The sequence below is a fragment of the Mya arenaria genome, chromosome 6, assembly GCF_026914265.1.
Source record: "Mya arenaria isolate MELC-2E11 chromosome 6, ASM2691426v1".
NCBI classification, from domain to species: Eukaryota; Metazoa; Mollusca; class Bivalvia; order Myida; family Myidae; genus Mya; species Mya arenaria.
Window position 1 is genome coordinate 66,969,924 of NC_069127.1, and position 20,675 is coordinate 66,990,598.

The 20,675-nt window shown below is 32.3% G+C and overlaps 1 protein-coding gene across 2 annotated transcripts in view; it reads left to right on the forward strand.

Annotated features, from left to right (window-relative positions):
- The window catches only part of LOC128238976 (suppressor of lurcher protein 1-like), a 400,352-nt gene that overhangs the window by 174,618 nt on the left and 205,059 nt on the right, over positions 1 to 20,675 (forward strand). For both annotated transcript variants that reach the window (XM_052955354.1, XM_052955355.1), the window contains exon 5: positions 3,458 to 3,497. The gene's annotated coding sequence lies outside the window, so the exon portion shown is untranslated. The remainder of the gene's footprint in view (positions 1 to 3,457; positions 3,498 to 20,675) is intronic.

Sequence of the window (20,675 nt, forward strand, 5' to 3'; positions counted from 1 at the left end):
AAAAAACACTATCAGTGCATTTATTACAGAAGCATTATAGATTTCTTATTCGAGTCTTAATGCTCCTCATTTTCACATGTTGAAAAGCAGCTCAAAGAAGTGAACGAAGAGAGACAACTCATACGCTTTTAGCATTTCTTAAGATTGTCCCATTCTATTATGTTGGTAATTATTTTGCTGCAAAAAGAAAGAAAAGCAATGTACGTTCATCTACTTAGTTCTGCAAACGTTGTTGCTACATGAAACTGTATCGTAGATTTATGTCAACAAGTTTTGTTCAGCTCACCCCGCCGTCTTTGGTTTGCATGATGGGGCAATAAACAAATCGTAAATAACGATAACTGTCAGTAGTCACTTGCATTTGTCTTCTGTAAATACACCCCATACAGAATATATGGCGCTGATTATAGGATGAGACGTCTACGTAATACATCTCAGCAAAAAAGTGAAAAACCTCAGTTTGGTTCCCCATCTTCTGACGGGAAACATATGTACGAGATATGCTATGCTCTTTAATGAACAGATTTTAGTTTCATAGAATCGGACATAGAAAAACGTTCGCAAACTTATCGACAATTGATTGACTGTAAGTGAGTTTAGTTCTGCCACTTATTGCAACAATTATACAAAACGTAATTAGTTGGGGGTTTTGCGAACATCAGTCTTGATCTTAGATGTTCTTATTTATGCAAATAAACATTCCAGGAATTAAACTTTGTATCTGACAAATGGAGGCAAATCATAACGTGAATGTCTATTTAATAGAGTTTGGCCGTTAAATTTAATGGCAATTAAAAAAAAACGTCGTCAACACAATGTTATATATAGTGATCGTTTGTTTGAATGAGAAAACCTGTAAGAGCATTTGTTAATATCTGTTAATTGTCCATGGATGGTAATATCAACTAATCTTGCTTATGTGGTATTTGAGATGTAGATGAGATTAAAAAACAATGTAAAGATTTCAGAAATAAAAAAGTTAAGGTTTAATGTTAAATGCTTGCATGTTATGGAATGTTGAATATCGATGTCACCTTTTAAAAGCAAGACAGGATGTTCATTAATTATATTTCCTTTAAAAGAATGAACTTGTATATTAAATGATAACAAGAGATTATATTGCCGGGTGACAGTGGTCTAGTGTTATAGGTGTCTGCCTCACACCCAGATGTCGTAGATTTGATCCCCACCAAGGGAATGTTTTCAATGTCTTTCAAATACGATATTCATGTTAGATTTAAGCTGAATTGTCAATCGGGCTAAAGTGAATAAGTGTTAACCAACTTTCATTCCATAATGCTTTGAATAACTTAATTCAACATATTATCAGAACAAATCCTACCAAAAGCTGGTGTGTGCCAAATGATAAGAACCAAAACACTTCAAATGCTTCAAACCGTGAAATATGGGCAATGTTAAACGATCTGAATACGCATATCGGAAAGGGTTAAGACCATGAATGCTTGAGAAAAGCCAATGAAATGACATGATGTTTATCAAAAGAGATATTTGTGGCCATAATGTTCACATTTTTATTTTATTCGTTTCTAGTAATGAATGCAACGATAGATTGTTCGATGAGGATAATATTCCTCTTCACAAGCTTGTTAAGGTATTTGACTCACCATAGGTCAATTTAATGCGCCTGCTTACTGGATAAAAAATGTCAATTGAAAATACTCTTAATTGAATTTAATTTAACGGCCTACATGGGAGAAACATTAACATTCAACAATGGAGTTAATGGAATCATGCAGCCGATTGCATAAAACTGGTTAATTCTTGTGTTTGGTCCAAGTAAGCCGAAAAGTTTAATGGTTGGTCAATATATATCCAATCAAGAGTCTTAACTATTCATATCATTTGAATGTGCAAACTTACCAAAACATAATACATGTATGTGGAAAGCTTAACTAAATTTTACCCCATTGGCTGCATACATCTAGCTTGTTGTAATAAGTGAGTTTGCTTTTATTTGCAAGCTTAAACGTGCACTTTTGTTAATTTTAATGTTGTTTAAAAAAGATACAGTTGCAAAAGCTACACTCAAACAAAACATTCAAAAGCATTTTATTTAGTTTACAGAATAATGTTCTTTGAACATCACAAAGAAATATTACCGAGCTCACTAAATATTTTCCTCAATATTATTTATTTATAACGATGTTGTTAATGAAGTTGTTCGGTTAGTACAGTTGTTAGCGCACTCGCTTCTAACCAATGTAATCTGCATTCGGTTCCCGGCCTGGGCGCATGTGGGTTAAGGTCAGCCGGTAAAATGGGTTTTCTCCGGATACAAAGTGTCCCCAACAGCACAAAACCACACTCTTGCGTAACATCATGCAAACGAAAGTGATAACAAATATTGCTTTAATAACTTGCTTGACATTCGTTGTAAAATAAGTAATTCGTCACTAATTTAGTTTTTAACACTCAATATACTCATTAATAATTTGTCTGCAGAATGATTTCCATCATATGTTTTTAGCAAATTTATGACAACAAGTCATGTCTAGCTCGTCCTGCCGTCTTGTGTTTAACGATGAAGTCGTCATAAACAATTCCTAAATAACGATATCTGTCAGTAGTCACTTACATCTGTCTTCTCTAAATACAGCTTACCGGGCTATATGGAGCTGATTATGGGATGAGGCGTCTATGTAATACATCACAGCGATTAAGTGATAAAAATGAGTTTGATTCACAATCTGCTGACCTAAATGTTTGTCAGAAAACATAAGTATACCATGATCCTAAATTTTAATATTCTCTGTTTGGATTATGGTGATTAAAGCCAACCAAAATATATCTTTACTCTAGTATTGCAATTACTTGAGCGTAGTTTCCAACTGCCATGTGATATAAATTGATATTTGGTTGATTTCAACGCTGTTTATTTCACTTAAACAATTCCACTTTCCAGATATACAAACTTTTAGCATTATCAAAGGATTACCGTGGCAATAATACGTGAAAGAATGACAAGTGATATATGCACAAAGCAAAATAATCATGACATTCTTTAAAGCATATACTATGACTAACATAAGGATATTGTTTGTCCTTGCATAATAATATTAAAGAACACATGTATATGTTTACGTGCAGTGTGCTAGCAAATCTTCAGATTATGGTCATAGAATGGCTTATGAATCAATAAAAGTCCTGAAACTGTCAATACGGCACTCGTGTGTAAGATAGAGCGTATAATTATGTAAAAAGCTAAGTAGCACGATTTTGCAAAAATCTTAAGGAGATATATGTGTATATAACCATTAATAAAACATCTTCCTTTTAAGATGTTACGCGCAATGTAAAGGGTATACAACTTAGTTATATTATGAACCGACAATCTAAACATGATCTTATCATCGGCTGCTGAATATACTGCCAGTTTCAGACAATGTCCTATTGTTTCGAAACACTTCATTGATTCCTGTGCACTTTTGTGTTTTAGATAACGTGTGATGAAAATAGCTGGGAAATGATATATTGAGGTATGTAATATTCATTCTTCCCCCTGTAAGCAAATAATATTTCAAAATTGACGCACTTAAATGAGGTCAACTAAGAATTTGCCAGCTCTGTAGGCATTTGAAATGTCAAAACTCGTAGAAAGATGTTGTAATACTTGTGCCATAAACATTTGTACAGTTTAAGTTAGTTTAAACAGCTATTTCATTTAAGATAAATATCTTACATTACAAAATTGTATGTCATTATATACATGGTATATTGAATCGGATATACACGAATGCAAAGCTTATTATATTTCTTTCCGGGTACTGCTTAGAGAACTTATATAAGGTAGTATAAGTAAGTAAGTATAATACTAAGATCAAAAAGTAGTACGAAACTCTATTCCTTCTTATTTGTTTTTAAATTTCGAAATTTTTGTTTTTAAATTGATCACATAAATATATGATCAGACAAAGTACTCATGATTAAGTTTAATTAGATTAAGGCCAGGGACAACCAAACAGATACAATATTGTATAAAAGAGACTAGACATAGTCTGTGTTCAAGCGGATGATTATATGGATGCGGCGGCGCAATTGTGTTTAACAATCCGTATGATCCAATAAGGAAAAACAACAGTAAAGTAATCAATAACCACTGCTATAGAGGATACTATCTTGATAAGGCTTTGTAAATGGAACTGAATCATTCAAGAAATACGAGAAAAACTGAAATACATTCACGATTGGAGGCATGAAGATCATGGTGTGTGTTTGTGTCCTTGATCTCGTTGGTTTTTCCATCTAGCCACAATGATTGGTTCAACATTGTTGAACTCGTGTATTCATGGGTATTTAACAATACGTTTAAAATAAATAGAAAATGAGGGATCTGTACAACTTAATGAAATAGTTCAATATGTTCTGTGATATCAAGCAGATGGCAAGCGGAACATCTACTGACTTTTAAAAACGATTAGCAGTTGATCTTTTTATCTTATTTTATTGGTATATCAGTGAGAAGAATGAAATTGCACAGCAGCCGATTTGTAATAAGAACCATAACGGGAAATTTGGATACTTTGTTTTGTAAAGTAACAGGTTCAGTACAATCATTATTTTTCATTTGGTTACATTGTTTAGCATAATAACAGGTTCAATACAATGATATGTTGATCCCAGTTTTATTGTTATTTAAGGAATGAATTGCGGGGTTGATGTCATTATCGGGGTATGAACGCAATTGGGTAGGTCAATGTGTGTGGAGTCCGAAGGACTCCACGCGTACTTTGACCAACCCAATTGCGTTATATCCCCGATAATGACATCAACCCCGCAATTCATTCCTTATATTTACACCAATGTTCATTATTTCATTCAAGAATTGTTCAAAAAAAACTTCATTTCATTTAAGAAAACCTTTCAGTAATCCGTTCTTACCCATTCTGTAAATAGAACGACCCGACTATAACCGGGAACATTATTTTTCAAATGACGTCACAATAACGCGGGAAAAGATCAACCACTTGAAATCACTTTAAAACGTTAAATTGAAACACTTCTTGTTCCAATATATTTAAAATATAATAAACTAACACTTTTAAAAATGTTGATCTATATTTTACGGGACCTGCAGACACAATACAACCAATAACAAGATCAATAGCTTTCATGTATATTGTTATGCAATGAATATGCTTTTTCGGTGTAACATATGCAATGCATTCGTATTTACTATAATCCATATGACGTTAATATCACATAGAAATATACCTGTTACAAAACAAAGAGAAAGAAAGCAATCATGGTATTTATCGGTTTGTAGATGAAAGATCTTTCGTTTATTATTGACGAAACATGATCACAATTCTTTCAATCACCCACTGATTCGGAACAGCTATAATGAGCTTCCCTGTGATGGTTTCTTATTTTTTAAGTATAATTTACATTCAAGTACAGTTTTCATTAACAATTATATCAAAACAGATATGGCATATTATTGCTGAATAGCAAATCAAACCGAATAACTTTTGCAATTTTTTACAAATGACTGAACTTCAATGTTTTACTGAGTCTGAATACCCTTCTGTTTTTGTCTGAGCATTTATAGAAAGTTTAGGTTATCAGAAATTCAGCACTTCACTTTTTCGTTTGAAAAGAAACATCCAGGTAAGTACGTCTACTAGAATGTTTGTATTTTTTTTTTTGCACAAACGTTTGAGTGTTGAAGATCTTAGTCAATTTAAAATACATGGGCCATAGCCATCCTTCTTAGTTTGTAAATATTGCAGTATACTGATTATGCAATTATTCAGCTTGTACACCCTGCTCAAAATCCCCGTAAGAAAATACGATGTAAATCCCGGCCGGGCAGCTGGTTGCCAGCTGAATGAACCGTTAACATACCGTAGTAACCGTAAATTCAGTTTGTATACGGTACATTGGCTGGCAACCAGCGTCCGGGACATATGTCAGAAGGTTTTCTTGTCGTTTAATACAATATTTTGAACATCAACGTCTATCAAATTTGCAAGCCAATCATGTCTCGAAATTGTATCGCAATCACCTTTTACACCTGTAAGTTGATATTGTCCGATGTTTAAATAGGCTGTGAAATGAAATCCGAGGATGGAAAAAGGATTAAAAGGAAACTAAATCTCTATCTTGAAATGATCAGTATGTTGACATTGTCAATGCATTCATTGATTGTGTAATACAAACAGTTGATGGGAAAAGGATTCAACGGAAAATAAATCTCTATTTTGGCATGATCTAATTTTCGGCCACTAAACTAGTAATGTCATGATTAGGTACCACTAGCAAAATGATTATATTACATTTAAATTCGATTTATTACATGAAAAAGCAAAATATAAGATCAAAATTAATGTCGGATTTGCAGCATGGTTCCTCCGTTTCCATGAATATATACCGGTTACGGTATACAAGCCGTACTGACACAATGTACAAGAAGACAGAACCCGTACCGTCGCCAATTCAACGGTTATGTGTGTCGAAATTAGGGAATGTTTTAGAGTGCAGTTCCGATTTTGCTAAGATCAATGATAATTAAGTTAGGAAAGTTTTTGTTATAACTAAAATGTCAAAACAAAAATGTTCATCGTTCGTTCGTACGACAACTGCCAACATCACTCTGCTACGACCATCTGTTTATATTAAGATTTATCCTTCAGTCGAAGTATTCGTGTACACAAAACATAAAAGAAAAACTTTTAGTGCTATACACAATATAGTGCTTGTGATGCAGATTCTTAATGGCATCCATCTGGATATTACCAAAGTAGTATCCAAAATAATTTGTTGTATATCGGTCATGTCAACAGTGGTCGTTGTCGTATTTTAGTCCGATTGTTGATCTGCTTTGCTTGCAGTTACACAATTTCCCCTGTTGAATCCATTATAATCCCACCATTATAGGTGTTTTTCTTCTATTCCCTCTGTTGCATCAATTTGAATAAGTGTTCATCTATTAAATGCATGCAAACTAAATACAAAGATTAAGATTAAGATTAAGATCAAGACATTGTTGTTGTTATTCATACATTATAATTTTGGGAACACTAGATTGGTGCTAGTTATATAATAAAACTCTCTCAACTTTTAGACTTTCAAATAAACCAACTCCTTTATTAACTACAGAATGCATTCAGCTTTTTGTTTGAATTCACTTAAATAGGTCATGAAACAGATTCGTTGGAATTAAGAATATGCAGACATAAAGACTTCTGGAGTAATTATGCTAGCTTAGTTAATTTGTTTCACTGCAAACGATTATTTCGTTCAAGATTGGTATGCAGAAGATTTATCATTTCATATTCAAACTAATAGAATTCAATCAATGTATCATACGCCTGTTGTTATCAGCGATTTTAATCCACTTCCTGATTGTCGAAAATAAAAAAAATGCTTTAATAGCCAGTAAAACCAAGAACTCAGAACATGCTCTACATACACATTCCAGATTGTTTTCGTTAAAGTATTTATCGATTACATTTCCAACCAATGTAATCGCCTATTGGCCTTCAATAATTACAACCCTTTATCGTTAAGATATTTAGAACAGTACAACAAATTAGCTTACATGACTTCATAAATTGTTTCCCAGCCAGCTGTCATCAGGTTATTATTTAAGTCATTTACAATATATACGGTGAAGAAAGGTTCGCTCGTCTACTCAAAATTAAATCTTAAATGTTTTACCTTATATGTTCTTACTAAAGCATTTTGAGTTTAACTCTGCAGCATTGAAAAATCATGGCACATGATTGTAAAACATTGCCTTTCGAAATGGTTACCCTTTAATTGTCAAGCACCAAATCGATTTTTTTAATTACAAAAGCAATCAATGTACTCATGAATGAAAAGAAAATCCCAAAGAGTTCAGTCATTAATATACGTAGGTGCCCATCCTGTATTACTTCATTACTCGGAGTACATTTCGTTTACAATGTCGAGACGACCGAAATAAGAAAATAAAATAAAATAGAAATATTAAAAACTAAATAAACGTGGAACATCTTTGAAACGCATTAACCACATTGACTATCAAATATTAATATATACATGTATTATGAACTGATTTGAATTTATTAATGTAATGGCACTGATAATCATAAGTTTATAACATCTTGTTCAATTCCTGGAAATGATACCCCCGTTGTTGGATACCACTTAAAACCAGATCGTACCTTTGTACAAATGTCTGAACGTGTTCCTCTAATATTTACCCCCATGCTAATTACGTTTTCAGCCGTTTAGAATTGGATTCGAGGCTGTTCATATGAGTTTGAGATGTCGTTCAGTTGAATAAGAATATTTGAGGGTATTAATGTTATTCAGATAGTAAAGAACTGAAAAGGAAAGTTCTATATTCCGGAGTTAGGCGGTATGTATTCTCTTATTATTATTGTATTCAATTGTGAAGTAGTGAAAAATGAAACGCATGATCAATTAATTTGACATATTGTTTTGCTTTAATACTGGACATAAAGATGTGTTAACAATGAAATTAAAACCACCATTTACTCAGAGGAAAGTACTAGATTCAACATTTTGTACAGAAGAAAACAACAATATACCAAGAGGTGAAGGAAATATTTTTGAAACTTAATTAGATAATATGTGTAGTATAGTTTTATTACAAATGCTACATACATTTTATTGAAAACGGAGTCTTTATATAGCTTTTGCTTCTGTAGTAACATTTTCTTCCGCAAATTATCGTTTTTTCTGAATCAAAATTATACTGCTATTTAAATGTCTCGGTCTTGGCATGTTTTTCTTCCGTCTGTATCTTTATTGCATCCTATTTACGCTTCACAGAAATTATCTGTAGGAGAGAACACTATTCATACAATTTAGTGTAAATACCCTGGCCCCACTCTCTGTTATCAAATGTATGTACCATACTTCAGACATGAATTCATTAAAAGCATATTTTATCATGATCATTACGGTCTTCAATATAGTTTTCTTTAAAAGTCTAAACACGTTTTTAAAGGAGGAAATATACAATTAATACCGAAACAAAACTAGTGAGCTTAACTTGATTTTGTTATGAGGGATTTAAAGGGACTCGCCTATGATTTTGAACCAGTTGTTTTCACGGTAATGCATCTTAAAACACTAAAATTATAATATTTTTCTGAAATGATACAGACAAAAAAGACAACAAAAACCGCTCACCCACAAAACTCTTACATAATCTGAGGGATAATTCAACTTTTAAGCCTTTTGCTGAAAAACGTTACTAATGCTAATAAAAATCGTTGACTTCAAATATAAGATTATATTTTAGCTTAAATCAAGATTTGTTGAATGGTTCCAGCCGTCAGTATTTTAATTTTAACAATCCCAAACATTTGCCGCACTTTACTTCGTCATAAAAAAAGTTACATACACGCGCACGTTCCTTTAAAATTAATCGAGACATTGAGGCTATTTTATTATTAGCGTAGTAATTTTTACTAATGAACGGAGCTAGCGTGCTTCATAGGAATTGCCACTTAGGTCACGTCATTTAATATCGCATGAATGTCCCCGAAATCATGTCCATCTTTGCGTACAAATGGCTTCGGCGAAATAAGTTATATAAGAATAGTAGAAGATACATTTAAGTAAAAGGAATTGGATTTAATTGGCATTGATCAATAGTATTTGTACGTTTTTTTTTCTGAAAAGAACTTCTTCTTTTTATTGTGTGATATGCTGTACGTTGGTTAAATGTTCAGTCAGTGTACAGTATCAAGGGAGTTTTAACTATATAGTGTATCAACATCCTCATTTGTACTAATTTTCATGACAAGAAGTAGTGGCAAAAGAGATATATCAAATAAACTTGAACCGTTGAGGTCAATTCAATATATTGCATAAACGTGTTTATCTTTAACAGCTTCTGGTCTCGTTATATATATATATAAATGAAGCAATAAATTGTCAGAATAACTAAACGAATATATAGCTAATTCATGAGCTTTAAATGAAACATGGAGATAAAGTGTTTTCATTTTTTATCTTTCCACCTTAATTTAATAATTCCAATTTAGGTCGAAACGAAACAAAAAAATATTAGTTAAATGGCCTGATGTGTACATACAATGTTACAATTGGAGACATGAAATGTTCGTCAAATTGGTTGATGCATACACAAAATGTTTTATTTAAAGACATCATGAATTAATGTTTATGTATGTACCTTTAAGAAACGATTGCACAACAAAATGTGTGAGAAATTAAAGCGAACTTGAAACAACACACTGAGGGATCTAATTATAAACGATATGGGATATATCTTTCCCAGTGCATGCAATATACTTGAACAAACTTCCTGTCAGTTTGTATGAAATTATTGGGAGCCTTTGAGAATTGAAGCATTTCTGTAGGGTGGATAACGTGTTAAATCTGAATGTTTAATTAACATTCACGCTGATATGCATAACGAAACATATCTAAACCAACTGACTCGCACTGTGTGGATGTTATCTGAACTATTAGGGGAATTGTGAGTATGAGTGTGATCTCACCTGTACATGCTATAGAAGGATGTGTGTGATTTCATAACAATGCATTTTTAAAACATCATAAATAATGTAAACCGCATGTCATTAATTTCGAATTTGGCATATTTATAATATATATATAAGATTCTAGAGTCAGCGAGTTGTTCACTTTGTAAACCAATATTTTGCAAATAACGAGTTCACACCGATTGGTGGTTATGTTATCGCAATACAAAGATGTTTTTTAATCAATAATTTCAAAAAATGTAAGATAAGATAAGATGATATACATTTTATTTCCAAGCTTATAACTATCCCGAACTGTTCTGGACGAGTTGATATTTATATTGTATGTACATTTAAGTACCAGCCGGTCGTAACATGTTAAGCAATGTGATTGTATAAGGACAGCTTTGTTCTCGATGACAGCTCGAAAAATAAACAACAACATACATATTTATTAAATTGACTGTGTTTATTCTATGTCTTTCGTCTGAGCTCCTGGTTTGTTGAATGATGCAAACGTTGTGAGTTACAACATGTAGTTTTAACCATTAAAACTAACTTAGGTAGCTGTCTTTGTATGATTGTATTTACCTTTGAGAATTTGGCACTGTTGTTTGGGCTAGTTTCAATCGTAGGTAGGTGATGTTTGTAACTGGACGTTAAATACTTGAAGCTAGTTCTCTGTTGTAGATTTGCTTTACTTTTATTCATCATGATGCTCAGGTTAGTTGATGCTGGCTCAAATTGGGCTTATTTGTATTGTGAAATGATTTGTAAGTGTTGGGTCTAGTTTGAGGTTGAATATTCCTCAGTGATTTCCTTTTTCGCTGATTGTTCCAAGATGATGAATCAATCATTTATTGATAAAGATATTTTAATGCATGTGTGGTATGTCCTTGTTAGTTGTAAGTCGTGTGTCTCTTGTTCAGTGTATGTTCAACATTGTTTCTTTATACAGAATGCCATCTTTGTTGGCCACTTTGCTTTTCCTCGTTGTTACCAGTGTATAATTTGATTATTGTATCTTACCTATGTTTAGAAACAAGTTCCCTTTTCCAAACATATAAATGTTTAACACACAAAACATTATCAAGTAAGTAACTACAATTAAATAAGAATTGTTACGTTTAATTCATTTGTTGTAACATCTAATGCAATTGTCAACAATGAGTTAAATACTTGAAATAAAAATCTCATATGTCCGACTTTTTATTATATAAATCGAAGAAACAAAATCAAACAAACAGCTAATAAATGTGGTTACAGACAACAAAGAGAAACAAATAAAACATGATAATTCTGGAGAGACTGGATAATGTCATATTTCAAGCGAATAATTTGCGGATTAGGAGCGATTGTGTTTAATGAGCCAGGTGGCCAATTAAGGAAGAGCTATGTAAAATGAACGAACCAATCAATGACATCGTTATACATGCATCTTACTGAGCGACATTGTGTTTAGCTTTGGTTAGGCTGTGAGAGGTGGCTACATGAATGGAACTTTATTGAAAGATAAACAACCACGTCGTACCTTAAGTGATATATGGCTATCAAAAGTGATTTCCTGATTTGACTTGTGATTTCATGTCTTTCGTTGAATGTATGCTAAGATTTGAACATTATACTTCTTAGCACAGTTTGAATAATATAAAATGGCCGGGGCTCTCGAATTTCCATTGTATTGTTGTATTTGTCCGTCCTTGTTTTAGAATGACGAAAAATTCGTCTAAAGCGATGTATTTAATGATTTATTCCGCAAAATACATAATGTTTTTATATAATGCATGCTAATATATATTAAGTATGTTGTGTTAAGCCTCTGTTGTTTCACTGTGAAAAAACAACAACTTTGTAAAGAGTCCTACACATTTCAAGTAATCATGTAAATATCCCAGTATACGATTGCAATGTCGGATATAGGTGCGTGGGTCCGCAGGGCATAACTGTCTTATAGATTAATGTTTTGTCAATTTGCCTTGATTAAACGGTGTTTATGTTTGAACGGTACTGAGCTTGTTTCTGTAGACTTTTTCATATAAATATTGACAATAGAATACGAGACTGTCGTTTTCATTTCTTTTCTTTTTCTTTTGTTTTACTTCAATCTTTCAACCTGGACGTATTTAAGTTCCAAACATCTTGTATGTTTTGCTGTGAAGCGGCTGTGTGGCAGTTGCGAAACTAGACTCCGTAAGTCCTCAGCAGTTGTTTATTATCTACTGCCCTTTTCTACTTCCGAATGATCTCTCTTTCAGAAAGTAGTTGTATGAAACGATACAGTGATTAACTGTATTTGTCTACATTGGTCGGGGTTGTTACCAGTTTTAAGAAGTAGTTCTTTATTTATTTGTCTTTTAAGCTCATTGGATATCATTTTCTTCATGTGTAATGTCTGCTTCTGAATAATCATTTCCCCGTAAATTGTTGAAATAATAGTTTATTAAATCTCGTTCTAATACTCTTTGTCGTTATGTGTTAGTTTCGTTAGCAGTTACATTTATGTATATTGACATTGCATCGACCCATTCAATTGCTTTATGACATAAATGATTATTTTATATATTTTTAATACATATTGTGTATTTGAATGCGCAATCGTCTGTCTGACAAAACAAGTATATATGAAGCTGATTTAATTTTAACATCCCTAAATGTTTATTATATCTAGATAATTGATTTGCGTATTTGATCACTATTAATTATCAGAAAGCATACAGCCAGTGGTGAATTAACATTTCGATTTTTTCATTGATATGATTAACTTCATACCAATTTATACGTGAGAATATTTGCGGATGCATCGACAATATGACTTCTTCTCAAAGCTTTTAATCCTATTTTCTTTAACACCAACGATTACTTTCATTCTGAATCAGATGATTCTGATAAAAAGTAATCTTTTAAATTTAAAACTCATCAACTTTATAATAAAAATGGCTTTATTATTTGCAAATTTTACAATTCTACTAAATAAATATGAATATTGTTTATTAAAATGAATTCAAAAAGCTTGTTTGGATCATTCGGAAGTTTATATTCATAAGCTTTGTGTTTGAATCGAAAATAATTGTTTTCTTAGTATTCATTTAGACATGAATACCTTTTTTAAAAGATAAAGTACAAACGTCTATCAAAGACATTACGAATTAAAGTTATCAAATTCAGTCAAGACATTCAAAACACATTAATCGCTGTCAAATTGGGTTTAACAATAGTTTGTATTAGAGTATATACAGTTTTTGATAAATACTAAATGCAATCAGTTCGTAGAATCTTGTTAACTCCATGAAATGATAACGACGTGGTTGGGTGCCACTTAACACCAGATTCTACCTCTGTATCGATATATGTAAACCTGAAACCGTGTTATTTTTATATTTACCTCCATGCTAATGACACTTGCAATTATTAAGAGTTAAGAGACCGTTCACTTCAAGCTTCCTATATATTTCTGATAATGGTGTTTTTGCAGATTGTAAATGACTGAAGGAACTATTTACTGATGTTAACCATTATTTTCTGTTTTATTTTGAAATACTTTTCGAAAGTATGTGTTTTGTAGGTCCGATTTTATTTAATTGCGTATTCGGGTATTTATATTGTAGCAGCTTGTGATTAACATGAATGATCATACAGTAGCAGCAATTTGCTTTTAGTTTTCACATTGATATATTCGCGAAGAGTGTAGGATATTTTTTATGTATAAAATACGTAAGTTTAGACTAGTTTTGTGAATATATGAAGATTATGAACTTCGTTCGGTAAAACGATAATGTTAATTGAGTTGGTCCGGGACGACATGATTACTCCAGTTGTGCAATTTCAAAATAGTTCGTAAGCAAGTTATAACTGTCGTCATATCTTCCGAAAACAATCCGATAACGGACTATAGCCAGCTGCAAATAATAAACTCCTCACAGATTGATTAGGATCACCTAAGGCTGCTACTAATATGTCCTTATAATATAAAGAATTCGATTTATTCTTATTAGTTTTAGTTTATAAGATGGAATACTAACAGGTCATTTTATGCTGGAATTCCTTAGTCATTGTGATAATGACAAGGGCCATAAAGCAAGTATGAGAGATAGAAGTGGCATTGAACTTTTATGTCTGTATTAATCTTAAATAATGCAAAAATAAACTATATGCAAAAGCCTCGTTGTCAAACAATTTACAATTGTAGTTATCCCGGTAGTAGGCATTGCATCATTATAAACAATAATTAGCAATATATCGTGTCTGAAGGCCATATTTGAGATAATTGACATCACAGTATACAATCAATGAATTTCAGAAAGATAGGTATGGTGCTGGCATTACACGAGGTCGATACATCACCATACTGACTGATACTTAAATGCGACTTTTTTATGATAAATACAATATTAATCATTTGATAAAACAAAGCTTGTACCATTAAAGTTCAAATTTATCTTTCACATTTAAAATCTTACAGAATGGTGTAATATTTATGTGAAAAGCTACAGAAACAAGCTCAGTAGCAAAACGTTTAAACATAAACCCGGTTTAATAGCACTGGGTAAACGCCCAAGACATATAATATATAATCACAAACAAGAAACATAGAAGAACAGCACAAAACTCCACAAGCAGCACAGTGCATACATACTATATATAAAAAACTAGGTATGTTTATCAAGGATTGTTAGGTAACTGCAAACGACAGAATACAATTCAGAGTACCCAATGTTAACACTTTTTATAGATATTATGCAGTTATTGTTTGAAACTATGAAAATCCTACACAGTCTGTCTTAGTATAAAAAAGATTTAATACTGTGTGATCATAGAATTTTGTCATGAAAAGTATAATTGTACTAAAACTGGGAACGAAGCAAACATTAGCAAAGATGAAAACACGACATATATTTGCTTAAACCCTCGTCTTAATGATTACCCTAGGTAAACTTTTGAAACAATGTGACGTCACAGGCTGAAACATTCCTAGCGGGACAAAAAACGGTTTAAAAGATAAGATGAACCTGCAAAACTTTTATTAAATCAAAGCACTAAAAGCTTAGTTATGTAAGGACGCCACATTCAATTTTATATTTTGAATTCATGTCCTATTCAAAGTGTCCTTATATAATTTTCGATTTGCTTAAAGTACGGTACCTAATTTAAAGAAAACGTTTTACAACGAGATGCCTCGGTTATTTTGCAAACCGTATAATCAGTTTTTCAATTATAAACTGATATACATTATTTAGTTCAATAAGTCCATTCAATAATACTTGAACATATTATTGATAGTTTGTATGAAAATATTTGCGATCCCTTGAGAAGTATTGCTTTTCTGTAAAGGTGGATCAAGTGTTATAGCCGACTATTGAAATAACACTTATAATATATGAGCACACAGTGGTGCCCTGTCGGGATGGTATTTTAGCTATTAACGTAATGTGCGTATGTTTTGTTTTGTACCGGATGATATACTTGTATCATGTAACAAAAGCTATATAAAGTTCTGAAACATATTGAACTTTTATCAATGTATCGAACAACCTGTGATTTATTCGAATCGGGCATGTTAATGTTAAAAGTTTTCTTTCCAATCAAGTAATGTATTGGCAAAAAGGTGTCTGTACCGAGACGGAATGTTAGTTTAATATACTGTTATGGTTTGTTCAACGAGGTTACTGCTAAACAGTACCAAATTCTCAAGACGAGGTTATCAGTATGTTATATGTACGTTTAACTACCAGTCGGTCGTACATATAACTGAACACATGTTCAGAGGTACATTTGTATTAGGACAGTAATTTATCTGTGATGGAAGCAAAAACATTCTAAGTGACATTAAAAACAGAAGCAGATAGATTCTTCTCGTTTTACCGCTTTATTTGTTGTGACTATAATTGAAACTAAAAGCAGCTGCCAAGAATATAATGTAAACAAATCGAAACCGTAACTAAAATACTGTTGTTTTTTTTTCTAAATTCATGTGTCTAAGCATTTAATGCTATCACAGGTTGATTCTTTTGTACTTGATTCAAACAGTTGTGGCTTTGTGATTTATTCATATGCATCTGAACCCTCTTACCGAGGTTTGCTCGCACAAAAACCACTATATATTTCATTACGACATTACATATATGAGAATAGCTCATTTGATTTCCGGTGAATATGAATGGTATGTTGTTTAAATATAGTTATTTAATGCAAGTATGCTAGTACTTGGGCAAGTATGTTCAATGATCAGGGGCTGCGTATGAAACCAAACGGTCATTTGTCCTTTAATCGCTGTCTTGTTGAGATTTATGTTCTACTAATTGCTCTTTAAAAAAGGCGGTGCTAGATACTTTGACAGTGTTGCACTTATCGTTAATGAAGTGACGCGGAGACTGGTGTTGTCATACTTTGGGTTGTGGGTTGTAGTTTGGTGGCTACAAAACGTTGCATAGCTATTCGTCTACTGAAATATGACTTCGTTCATTCCTACAAAGAATTGTATGTATGATTAGTTTTATTCACATCTGTTATACTTGAATCAGCCTGCCCCGGACGAAAAAAGTAAAGTAATCACCAAAATGATCTAATGTTGATATTATGGGTCTTTACTTTTATATTTACATGTAAATATCTTCATAAAGATTCGCGCCAGTTGTGCTTTAATTTTAAGTCGAAAATCGATTTATTTTAAAGTTATAAATTTCAAGACAGACACTTCATCATGCAGCATTGTTAGATGTTTCATTTTAACAAAAATAATATGAATTTTTAGACCAATTAATACGTTTGAATATTGTTTTTGCAGACACATAACCGTTAATTTATTAGAACAACTTTATTTCACTTCTGTTTTTTCTTTCAACTACCTGAACGATTGTGTTCGTTCCTGGTATGATCAATACTATTTTTACAAGCAAACACTATTTAACAAACAGATTAAATTTTGATTTAGTGCGGTAGTGTTATTTTCAGTATATAAATTTTAATACTAGCACCTGATTTGTGGGTTTGATTCCTTAAACCTTATTTTATGGCATAATTTATATAATTATTATACAACATTGCAACATCTAGGGTGAAAGTGAGAGGTTGTCCGTTTAGCGCAGTAGATAGTGCATTCGCTTCCTTGGTTTTTGTCCAGCCTTAGCGCATGTGTGTTTGGTTAATGGTCATCAAGTCAGACAAGTGACTTTTCTACGGTACTCCGGTTTCCAACACAACTCAAGATCACACTCATGCTGCGCAATGTCGTGCCAACGACAGTGACTTAGTATAAGTTGTCATACCTTTCTTCAAAATCTTTATAACATATAGTATGTTTTAACTAAAGTATATGTACTCTCGAAGTTAGCTTGCGGAAGAAATACGTTTTATAGAAGTTAAGATGTATCCGTCTTACTATATTTTGCTTCACCGATGTTTGAATGCCTAAACATTGAACTATGTAGCTTATTTGTTTCAAACAAAAGAAGGATGTCTGCTAAATTTGACACCGCCGTCGATACTTGCTATGTTGGCATAAACATCGTCTGTGATAAAATAGAATAATTAAAAAAAAACAGATCCAGACGTTTATACATATAATATTTGACAACGAACAAACTTATAATCAAGGCATATCTCATTTATTTCATAGATAAGTCAATAAATTCAAAACGCATTAATCACTTTCAATGTTTTGCATTGGAACACTACTACAAATCCGTTCATAGAGTCTTGTTCAATTCCCGTAAATAATACCGGCGCTACTGGATGCCACTTAACATATCCTAGCTTTGTAGCAATATAAAACACGTACGTTTTTAAATATTTACTTTGAGTTCCATGCTTATGAGACATTCAGTTATTATGAAATGTATAGAAAAGATTACTAACAGTGATTAAGAGATGCCTTGCTCAAATATGCTGAGACTATTGTCGTTTACTTTCAAATTGTAAACTTTGAAAGGACGTATATATAAAGCATATTTTCCGAGTGATGTTCTTTTCATTATTATACGTTTCATTTCATTAAATCTGAAAGCTTAACTTTGGTAGATATAAAATCAGTAAGCCAGACACATTTATGAAAGAAATTGGTGGAAATTATATCGGTCTCTGCTTTTGGTAGAATTCTTGAATACGATCAGTAGTTCATTGACTGTTTTATTATACAAGTGTCAATTCAATCTGTGAATGCGAAATTATAATGCTCGGGAAGAGATTATGGTGGTTGTCTTCGGGTATTCAATTAAAAGCAAACATGCTGCAGCGACGTCTTAAGGTAGTCCTAAAATACTTTCTTTCAAAATCATTACATCATAGTACTTTAATCACGATTGAGAATCGGTATAACAATAAGAAAAACATAATATCGCAAGACTTCATTTGCAAAAATAATAAATTTTCCTTTAGTGCAATGTACTTCAACATACCACTAACGGATTCAGGACAACTAGAGGATTCAGGGAGGGTGACATCCAGCGCACACCCTCCTAGAATCGTTCAAGCCTTTATAAGTCAAAATAGGAGAAAAAAAAACTAGAAAAACACGCTCAAAATGCGCCATTGCTACTTGAATTGTTATAATTATCGGTTATGTGGGTGGGGCGCATTTCAAAAGATTGCACCCTTAGTTACACCCCTAAAGGTCAATTCCTAAATCCGACCATGCATACTGCTATACTTGTCCGTTTGCATGAGAATGTTTTTGAACCTTTGAGAATTAAAGCATTTCTGTAGAGATTGATAAAGTGTTATATCCGAATGTTAAGCCACGTTCACGCTGCTATGCCTAACGAACCACAGAGACGCGCTGTAGGGAAGGTATTCAAACCATTAGAGAATTAGTATGTTTGTTTTGACTCGCATCTGTACTTGGAACAGCAAGGAATAGACTTTTAACACAATGATATATAGCTAAACAGCAAAAACATGAAGGATTTTCCAGTAAAGTGTGTGATATAACGGCATGCAGTCCTATAAATAATATTGATTCAATGTTTATAATTGATAATATACATACCGGGCAGGAAAAACACATCAATAAAGCATAGGTTCTGTGATACACGGCAGTGGTTCGGTTAAGATACTCTGCAGATAAAAGGATAATGACAGTAGGAAAAGGGATTATAGTTAAGAAATGCTTCTAAACCTGTTTTTTTAATATATTAGCTCCGTTTTTTCTATATTTGTTTTTCAATTATGTTTTTTCCGGGCTCGAACACCTAAACCATACAAGCCAGGTGGCGCTGAACATGGAATAAGTCTGGAATGGCCTTAATTCGGATCTGGCATATCAACGCTAAGGCCTAAAAAAACACATTTACGGAATACGGAATAGGCGCCGACCGTACCGTTTTTATAGTCAGTTTGAAATAAAATGAAAAACTTAAAAAAATAAATGGAATGTTTTTCTTATTTATTTATTTTTGGTTTTTAAATATGGAGTTTAAAACCTTAAATGCTTATACAGTAGAATATTTAAACACTATTCTCCAATGATGAAAATGACATTCTTATATAAAAATTAATAAAAAAAATAAATAAAAAAAAATAAAAAGCCTACCTACCCTACCTATTTTTAAAATTGATGTAACCCTTAACCAAACAATTTATTTAGGCCTAAGAGTTATCTCTCAACTTGAAATCCTAAAATTACATTAATGACTGACTGTTCCTACTTTTAAAGGGCTCTGGTTTGTTCAACGGCTAAAAGAAAGTAAGAGACATATCAGACTGGTAGATTATCATTTAGCAAATCTGTGAAATGTCACTTCTTATATTCAAAACATATTTTAAAAGATTTTCCTCCGTTTGAACAACACATTCAAAATTACTTTTTTCGAAAAGAAAATGTATTACAGACCCAAAATAACTGTGTCACACAGTTTAGAGTACATGACATATTCATACCAAATAAAGTCGAATGTTGCAAATAATTAAATAATGTCGTTTATTCCTATATTTGAATGTCCTATGTTCAGCCATTTCATTAGGCCTTTAAAGAGAATATTAGCAAATCAACATTTTGGAACATTGGCAGTTGTTTAAATATTGATTTTCAATATATGTTTGGCAATTATCCATCTACCATGTAAAGAATAAATTACTGGCTGCTGTAATTGGTTTTTGATTAATGGTATCAATCAAAGAGACATTACCGCCCTAATAAAATCATGTTTTTTTAATTAATTGCCAATGTAACTACGTTTGTTTATGACTGGTAGTTAGAAC